At 40.8% G+C, this 9,629-nt stretch overlaps 1 non-coding gene across 1 annotated transcript; it reads right to left on the bottom strand.

Moving 5' to 3' along the window:
* Positions 1-8,982: 8,982 nt before the first annotated feature.
* LOC112826282 (U6 spliceosomal RNA) lies at positions 8,983-9,089 on the bottom strand. The gene has a single exon (XR_003208893.1). It is a non-coding gene; the product is annotated as a U6 spliceosomal RNA (small nuclear RNA).
* Between the last annotated feature and the right edge of the window lie 540 nt (positions 9,090-9,629).

Here is a 9,629-nt window from a genome sequence, read left to right as displayed (position 1 = left end):
TCCTGTGGTGGGAAGAGAGCAAGAGAACTCTCAGGAGTCTCTGTCATAAGGGCACTGATCTAATTTCTGAGGGCCCCACCCCATGACCTAATCACATCCCAAAGGCCCCCTCCTAATACCATCACTTTGGGGGGGTAGGATTTCAACATATGAATTTTGAGGGGGCACAAACATTTAGTTTATTGCAATATATGTGAATATGTGTGTGTGTGTGTATATATATGTGTGTATATATATATGTATATATATATGCTACATATATATATATATGCTACAGCTCAGAAATGTACATGTATGTATGTATGGCATATTTACAGTGCACACAGAAATAATTTACTAATATATTGGTACATACAGTAGTCTTCCCTTATCTGAGGTTTTGCCTTCTGCAGTTTCCATCACCCCTGGTCAATCATAGTCCAGAAGCACATGATCCTCCTTCTGACATATCATCATAAGGTCCTTAGTAGCCTAACGCTACATCACAATGCCTACATCATCCACCTCACTTCATCTCATCATGTAGGAGATTTATCATCTCACATCATCATGAGAAGAAGGATGAGTACAGTACAATAAGATATTTTGAGAAAAAGAAATGCCACATTCACACAATGTTTATTATAGTGTTTTGTTATAATTGTTCTATTTTATTAAGTCGAGATTATTAATATTTATTATTGTTCATCTCTTTCTGTGCCTAATTTAAAAATTAAATTTTATGATAGGTATGTATGTATAGGAAAAAACATAGTATATATAGCGTTCACTATCTGCAGTTTCAGGCATCCACTGGGGGTCTTGGAATGTATCCCTTGTAGATAAGTGGGGACGACTTGAACATATAAACAACATCTGGGTAGGAGTTACTTGTGGATTGTCTATTATGTTGTCTAAAGTCATTTGTAGAAGGATCTATGCAAACAGTCTTGCTTAGAAGATGTGCAACTCCTAAATAAATAATATATATTTTTTGTTCAGATAAGAAATGTAATTCATCATTGGCCTTTGTTAAGTTTGGCTTCTAGAAAGCTCAGAGTTGAACCTAATGTCATTGCCTATTTTTGATATTGGTATAATTGTTTTCCACTTCTTAGAATTAGTTTTCTCTTTCATTTTTGACTCAATTAGGAGTCGGACATCTCTTTTTAGACCAAGAGAAAAATTAAAGAAATAACAATTGTCAGGTGCACATCTAAATCTCTTCAGCTTCATGTTTACTCCCTACCTCATAGAGTTGAAAACAAAAAATTTCATAGTCACAGATTTTTTTTGCTCTCCATTTTATGGTGTCAAATACTGGCCTCCACAGAATGGGGAGTGGAGCCCTACAATGTAGTAGGGCTGGTTATTTACTCCCTTGATTGACAGCCTCCTCATGAAGAGTAACGCCTTTCTCCAGTTATACTGGGGGACTCGATTCCTTCATTCAGTTATTCATTCAACGTATATTTATTACGCATAGGCAAAATAAAAGTAAAAGTAAGTAGCAGGCATTAGACCAGGCTCTGGGAGGAGAGCAAAGGATAAAACAATGTGTACTGCCCTCATGAAGATTACAATCCAGTGGGGTATAGGACATTCAATGATTATATAGTTATTTATGATACCGTGTCTGAAGGAGAAATAAAGGATGCCTGCGTGAAGTAAAAAATGAATTCGTTCAAGTGACTTTTTTTTTCCCTGAAGATTTTATTAATTTATTTGACAGAGAGAGCGGGAATACAAGCAGGGGCAGAAGGAAAACGGGAAGCAGGCTTCCCGCTGAACAGGGAGCCCAATGCGGGGCTTGATCTCAGGACACTAGGATCATGACCAGAGCCGAAGGCAGATGCTTAACCAACTGAGCCACACAGGTGCCCCCACCCCCCTTCAAGTGACTTTTAAAGTGCCACCTGGAGGATAGGTAGGTGCTAATCAAATGGAGAGAGGAAAAGGTAGAGAGGCCCCGCAAAGATTCCAAGTTAGGAGATAGACAGCATTTGATAAACATATCAAAGTTCAGGATGGCATTTTGTAGGTTTGTTATTCATATATCCCTAATACCTCTGTTATGTTTCACAGATTATGACTTTTTTTCCTTTTAAATGGTAGAGCACACAAAAGAGTTTTTTTCCCTTTCCCTACCCCCCCTTTTTTAAATTGAGGTATAACTGACTTCACATTTGATCCTTGCCATTACTTTTGTCAAAGTATCCTTTTGACAAGATATTCATTATTTAGAAACAAACTGAGGCAAACTCAAATTAGCTGAAATTGAGTTTATTCGGGAATAGCAGAGGAGTTGCAGTTGGGGAATCGCACGCTGTGGCAAGCATAGAGGAGGCCTTTGAGCGTTTTGGGTGGGTTGTATTTATGTGCAAGGAGTGCAAAGAAGGGGAGGTCCAGCCAGAGCCCAGGCATTAAATTCATTGGCTTGTGCAGGAGAGGGATTCTTGGCGATGTTCATTGGTCAGGAGATGAGTCTCCTTTCTCAAGTTCCGTTCTTCTCGGCGAGCATGCGTGAGATGCCCCGTTTCACAGCCTCCAGTTTCATTTTAGATCGAGATCTTTTCACGCTTTCAGGTATGTTTTTTTGAATTATTAACTCCCAATTCATACTCCTGGTGCATAATATTTTTCTTTGATTTCCTTTCCTTTCCAAAAGAATCCGAATATATTTCTCTATGTAACATTTGCATTTGTATTTAAACTTGCATTTGTCTTGCCTGTTTTAGAATGGAAGTGCAAACAATTCAAGTGGGTATGGGGGTGTGGTACTCTGATTTATAATAAGAAATATATATTTGGTCTGACTGGCTTACGGCTCCTAAAACCATTGTAATTTCCTAAGTGATAAGAGCGTGGGCGCTCTTTTTTGCTTGAATATTTGGTCTCTGTCCTCCAATCCTGAGATAGCCCCAGAGAAATAAAGGTGAAATGAGTCTCTTGTTTCTCACCACAAGCTCCCTTCAGCCTGCGTTTATGTTAAGGAGGTGATTTTTGGAAAGCCCTTTAATAACTGTGGAACAGGGGTTGGTTGTCAGGGAACCCAACAAGGTGATTAGAGGGTTGGAACTTGACCCCTGGGGAGGTGGGAAGGACTGGAGGTTGAATTAGTCATCAGTGGCCAATGATTTAATCAATCATGCCTAAATGAAGAAGTCTCTGTAAAAATCCCTAAAAATATGGGGTTCTGGGAGCTTCCAGGATGGTGAACAGTCGAGATGCAGGGAGAGTGGCGTGCTTGGAGTGGACTTAGCTCCGTGCCCCTTCCCACAAACCTGCCCTATGCATCTCTTCCTTATGGCTGTTTTGAGAGGTGTCCTTTCATAATAAACTGGTAATTTAGTAGGTTTATGGTTTTCCTGAGTTCTGTAGCCATTCTAGTGAAATATTGAACCCGAGGAAGGGGTCGTGGGAACCTCTAATTTATAGCTGGCAGGTCAGAAGCACAGGTGACAACTGGACTTGTGATTGACATATGAAATGGGGGGCAGTCTTGTGGGACAGAGCCCTTAACCTGTGGGATCTGATGCTATTTCTAGGTAGATGGTGTCAGAATTGAATTGAATTGTAGGACACCTAGTTGGTGTCAGCAGAGAATTAGAGAATTGCTTGGTGAGGAGAAACCCTCACACATTTGGTGGCCAGGAGTATTGAGATTATTTTCAGGGGGCTACAGCATTTTAGCCATTTAATAATCAAGCACACTTCACTTATTCAGGGATGGCTCACCTGGCTTACCTTCCATCCAGATCACGGTTGCCAACATGTAAGTAAGTGAAGATTGTCTTGAGTGGCTAAAATAGGTTCCCATCCTACTCACTGGATCAGCTAACAGACATTTGAGGATCTTGTCTACCATTAGTTTGCATACATCTCTTGGTGACTGTTATCTACTTTCTAGCCCATGAAGAGATTAAAGTAGCAAAGTAGAGGGAGATTGTGCGTTGCTTAAGGAAGGTTCTTTGAGAAGTTCAAGAAGATGGCTTGACAGCCTGACAATGACAGAAGCGGAAAAACTGAGGAAAGCAGACACAAAAACTCAATAATTATTACAATCTCAGGTACGTGAGCATAATCAGAAATAACTGATATGTATCAATAATCTCCAAGAACAGCGTTCCATGGCTGTAAGACATAATATATACTGTTCATTATTATAGCCCTGAGTTGCCAGAAAAATGTTATATTACGTTCAAGTAGTCCATATACAAAGACATGGAAATATTCTCACCAAAACTGTTATTACTATTGTTATTATTACTTTCTGTGCTTTAAAGCCTTAAGTTCAATTAATGAATTAATGGGAAGATTAACTGTGTTGCATGACTTATTCACCATCCTTTGCTCACATTTTTCTGGGGCATCTACTATAAGCTAGGTACTGAACAAGGAGCTGGATCCATAGTGGTGGACAAATTAAGCACCATTGCTATCCTGATGGAGGTTGCAGGATTGTACGGGAGATAGGCAGTTATTAAACAGGCAAAAAAAAAAAGGAAATAGCGTAACTCAATTTGTATAAAAGTCTACAAGAGAAAAGAATATGGAGTGTGATAGAGAACTCAAGGGTCAGGGTGAGGAGGTATAGAACATGATATCTTAATCATCAGGGAGGGCCAGAGAACCCCTAAATTGGCATGGAACCAGCAATGAGATAAGGGAGAGCAAGAGAGGCTCAGGAGCAGAAACAGTAGGGAAAGGATTTGAGATAGGAGGTTGACAGTGTAGAGGAGCTGCAAGGACCACGGTGTGACTGGAGGTCATACAGGGGGGTCAGAGGGAGAGTGGAGTAACATGGAATTGAAGACTAAGGAGCCAGATCATGGAGGCCTTTGCAAACCACTGGAGTTTGGATTTTATTCAAAGTGTTATGGGAAACCTTTGAAGGATTTCAAGCAGAGCCGCTGGGTAACCAGCTCTAAGTGTCATGAAATGCTTTAGTTATTTTTGTTTCTCTTTGCTTTTGCTTATATTTGTAGAAATGATGAAGGGATACTTCTGAAAATGTGTGGTACAGAAAGGAATCCAAATTTTAAGGGCCCTAAATCTTAAACAATTTGGGAGGTCCTCTTTAGGGAAAAGAACTCAAAATTACAAATATAATATTAGGAACAGAGATATTCCTGGAAGGGCCCCATGCAAGTGAGGGACGCCAGAGCTTAAGCTTCATTGTGTCTCATTATATCCACTCACTGCCTATATTGTGGAAAGGATTTTATAGATACTCCTGGCTTTAGTGGGAACCAAAGTTGATTTTCAAGTTTAATTGTTCAGAGCATTTTTTTCCCCTTTTTTTCTTCCTTTTTTCCCCATTCTTGGATCTCTCCACCCAATGCCCCCGACTCAAACAGCTCAAGTTAAAAACTCATTTTTGTGATTGTCTTATAACTGATTTGCAGTTTTTCTGTTGGACTAGTTCATGCTTCCACATAAGTGTATCAGTCCTTTGTAGCAATATCTCTCTGAGGGTTAGCATGAGTGTATCTGAAATGGAATGGGAGAGGGAAATGGGATGGAAAACAGTTGATATGATTTATGTATGTTAGCATTTTGGAGATTCCATTTTCTGAGGAAAAAATACACTGGAAATATTCCAGGAGGCTGTTATAGTGATGTTCCAAAGTTTTACTTTTCTTAAGATCAAAGACCTTGGGAATTTCAAGGTGCTTTATTGGGTCAGAGCCCCTGCCTCTGTTTGTCCGACATTCTTATCTCCTTTGAAATGTTACTGAACACTCTTACAATCCCTTACCCTGTTTGTCAAGCTGTTTTACTATAAGAAATGGTGTCTATTCCATGAAATGCTTTCTCTAAAGAAATAGTGCTCTGTGCTTTTATAAAATAGAAGGAAAAGATGAGCTGGCTAATTTATTCCATTCCTAACACTTTGTAACAAAAGTTGAAATGAATGAAAACGATTGAGTTTGTAGGCCTGGTCTGCAGATACAAAAAACTGCTGGAAACTGTTGAGTGTGGAATGGCTTTAATTTACTGCATGGATCTCAGCCCAAGATATGCTGCTTTTTGTTAACTTTCATAAAAGAGAAAGAAATACAGAGAGCAAGAGGTTTCAGAAGGGCTGTAGTTGAAAAGAAGCAGTACATGAAGCTCTAAGATTGTGATTTACATTAAACAACGGGGTATTATTCTGGTAAGGGGGAAGATGATGGGGACAGGTCTGTGGGAGATGTGGAGGGTGAGGTTGACAGACTCCTCAGTGGGAACTGGGGCAGATTACATCCTGGCTTTCCCCATTGGCAGGAAGGCTTGGAGATGCGTGGGGCAACCTAACCTAGGACTTGCATGATGAATAAGGAGGTCGTGAGGATACAGTTTCACTCTCTACACCAAGAATACTGTCCCTGTATTTTCTGTATGTGACTTCGGTATCAATGTGTTTGATATCGCCTGGACTAAAAAATGGTAAATGTTCCTTTTTCTACTCCAATACAGGTGGTTCATTAAGATGGATATAATGGGGGGGGGGTGCCTGGAGGCTCAGCTGGTTAGGATGGATATGATGGGGTCCTGTGTTGATACCACATAGGTGTAGGTGGAGAACATCCTGCAGTACACCTATTCTTTGCTCCTCAGTTTTCACATTTTGATTTAATTGCACAATATTGTGCTGCTGAGAACTGTAACTCCAGCCTCCCACAAAGTACTTGAGTTGGGCATCCTGGGTGATTTATAGCAACATTTAGTCATCGGGCCTTTGGTTTCCATGTCTTGTAAATACAAAGAAAGCAATCCCTGTCCCCATCCCATACAGAGGACACAATGGTTATTCATGTCTTATTATCACATCCTTAATCTTTTCCTTCTTCTTCTTTTTCTTCTTCTTCTTTTTTTTGGGGGGGTAGTATTGAAACCATCTGGGCTGCTTTGAAGTCAGTTTATTTTACTAAATTAAACTTTTTCAGATTGTTCTCTTTTTCTTTACACGATGCCATGCAGCATTTGATTAATTCTGGCACAAGTACACCTGTGTTTATAAATCTGACAATTTATTCTTTAGATGAAGGAAGCTGGAGTCCGAAATTCATGCCAAATTAAATCTATTGGTAGGCTTTGGGGTTTTTTTCCTTCTTGATATTATTTTAGATTAAATGTTTCCCTGTGTGGTTAAATATCTTTGGCTTTAAGTATCAGTTTACTTAAAGAGACAGTGACTAAAGACATAGGACTTATAGTCAGAGAGAACCAAGTTCAACTTACTGTGTGACCCTAGGAAAGTCATTTTACCTTTATGGGCTAGCCTCATGTGTAAAATGGTAGCCTCATGTGTAAAATGGGGATTGTGGCAGCCAGCCTCCAAGATGGCCCCAGTGATCCCTGCCTCCTAGTATTCATGCTGCATGTAGTCTCTTCCTATGTTGAATAAGGTTGACTTGTCAACAAATAAAATATCGTGGAAATGATGGTGTGTGACTTCTGAGGCTGGGTAAGCAAAGACGTTGTGGTTTTTGCCTTGCCCTTTCTCTTGGATTGCTCAGTCTGGGGAAAGCTAGCAGCCGTGTTGTGAGGATAGTCAGGCAGTCCTAGGCACAGCCCACATGGCAGGAACTGAGGTTTCCTGCCAGCAGTGAGCACCATGTAAGTGAGCTATCTTGGAAGCACATACTCTAGTCTTGGTGAAGCCTTCAGATGTCTGCAAACTTGGCCAATGTCTTGACTGTAACCTCATGAGAGAGTCTCAGCTAGAAACATCCAGTCAAGTCATTCCCCAATTTCTGATGTACAGGAACTGAGAGAGATAATAAATGTTGATTTTTTTGAGCTACTGAACGTGGGATAATTTGCTCCACAGCAGTAGATGGATGATACATTTATAATGACAGTACCCCCTGGTAGGATTGTTGAGAGGATTAAATGTGACATTGCAGAGGCTTTGCACAGAGTCTGGCACATAGTGTCATTCAGAAAGATAAAAGTGTTAGTTATGGATGGAACTTGACACTCGAGGACCAGTTCTTCTCTCTATGACCTGTATTCCAAAAGCTTTATGGGGGCTCTGCATTTAGATAATAAATCATTCCAGATTTATAGCCAGCTCTTGAGTGAATGGTAAATTGGGTGACATATCTGATCCTTATGTCCTGCCTCACATGTTCTCATCTCACTTTTTAATTTCAGCCTTGTGTTGCAGTCAGCTACAGGGCACTGTTAGCCTGATGGCCCTGCTTCAGCTGCACAAATGCCTCTTGCTCAGTCCTGGGGCAACTTAGTGCACATTAGCATGTATGCTTTTAACTGTTTAGATGCATGTAAGAATCTGAACCTACTGGAAATGGGAGGTGGTGGGTAAATAACTCCCTCTTCCCGCCCTTCAGCTAGATCATTCTAAAGCACCTTCTGTATGACTTCTTGGAGTTGTCCCTTGTGGAATGGAGATCTGCTGCCCACAGTGGAGGTCTGCTCAGTAGTGCTCAGTAGTGCACCTTTGGATTGATTGGCTTTCTCTCCTTCATCTCACTCCTTCCAGTCCCCCACTCCTGTTCCTTGGGCTCACTGCCTAAAATCAACTATCTGCTTGCCAGGCTGTATGTCTCTGGTTCTTCCCCTTGGAGGTTACCTTAGGCTGCAACAGATGGCTCTAGTAAGAGTTGCTGAGTGTTGTTTGCTTTTTATGTGTTCACGAAACCATTACCATGATACCTGCTTTTACTCCCTTCAGTGGTTTTCTACTGTCCTCAGGAATAAGTCTTAAACATCTCACACAGTGGCAGGGACCTCCACAAACTGAATCCTAACCATACCCTTCAGTCTCCATCCCCAACCTCTCCCTCCTCTCCCATCTCTTCTCTACGTTGGCCTTGCTGGGCTTTGTTCGGTTCCTTTTATGTAACAGTCTTTCTCCTGTCTCTGAACCAAGAGCGTGCTATTTCTTCTTACTGCTTGGCCAACTGTCACTCATTGTTCAGAACTCAGCCTAAATGCAGTATCCCCAGGAAGGCCTTGAAGATGTCATATCATTTTATTTTATTTTATTTTTAAAATATGGAATGCTTCGTGAATTTGCATGTCATCCTTGTGTAGGGGTCATGCTAATCTTCTCTGTATCATTCCAATTTTAGTATATGTTCTGCCAAAGCGAGCACTTGAAGATGTCATTTTAAATATCCCCATATCAATCTGAATTTCTTTCTTAACACCTATTGTACTTGTATTTTCTTAATGTTCACATTTCCTTCTTGAATGTCAACTTTATGAGGCCAGGGGCTATGACTATCCAGTTCTCTATTGCTTAATGTTTGGCTTAGAGAACATTTCAATAAATGTCTGTTCAGTGGAAGAAAGAATTTAGGCAAAATTCACTTGGCTGATAAAATATCTGTGTAGGGGGCGCCTGGGTGGCTCAGTCGTTAAGCATCTGCCTTCGGCTCACGTCATGGTCCCCGGGTCCTGGGATCGAGCCCTGCATCGGGCTCCCTGCTCGGCGGGAAGCCTGCTTCTCCCTCTCCCACTCCCCCTGCTTGTGTTCCCTCTCTAGCTGTGTCTCTCTCTGTCAAATAAATAAATTAAATCTTTAAAAAAAATGTGTGTTTTTTTTGTTTTGTTTTGTTTTTGCCTTAGTCTCTCCCTTTAAAACACGAATCCTATCCAAAAGGACCTCCTCAAGGTGCTGAAACAAAATATTA

This window comes from Callorhinus ursinus, unplaced genomic scaffold (assembly GCF_003265705.2).
Source record: "Callorhinus ursinus isolate GAN/ISIS: 27379988/994484 unplaced genomic scaffold, GSC_fseal_2.0 scaffold4, whole genome shotgun sequence".
Taxonomy (NCBI): domain Eukaryota; kingdom Metazoa; phylum Chordata; class Mammalia; order Carnivora; family Otariidae; genus Callorhinus; species Callorhinus ursinus.
The sequence above is the reverse complement of the archived record's forward strand: the minus strand, read 5'-3'. Positions and strand labels throughout refer to the sequence as shown.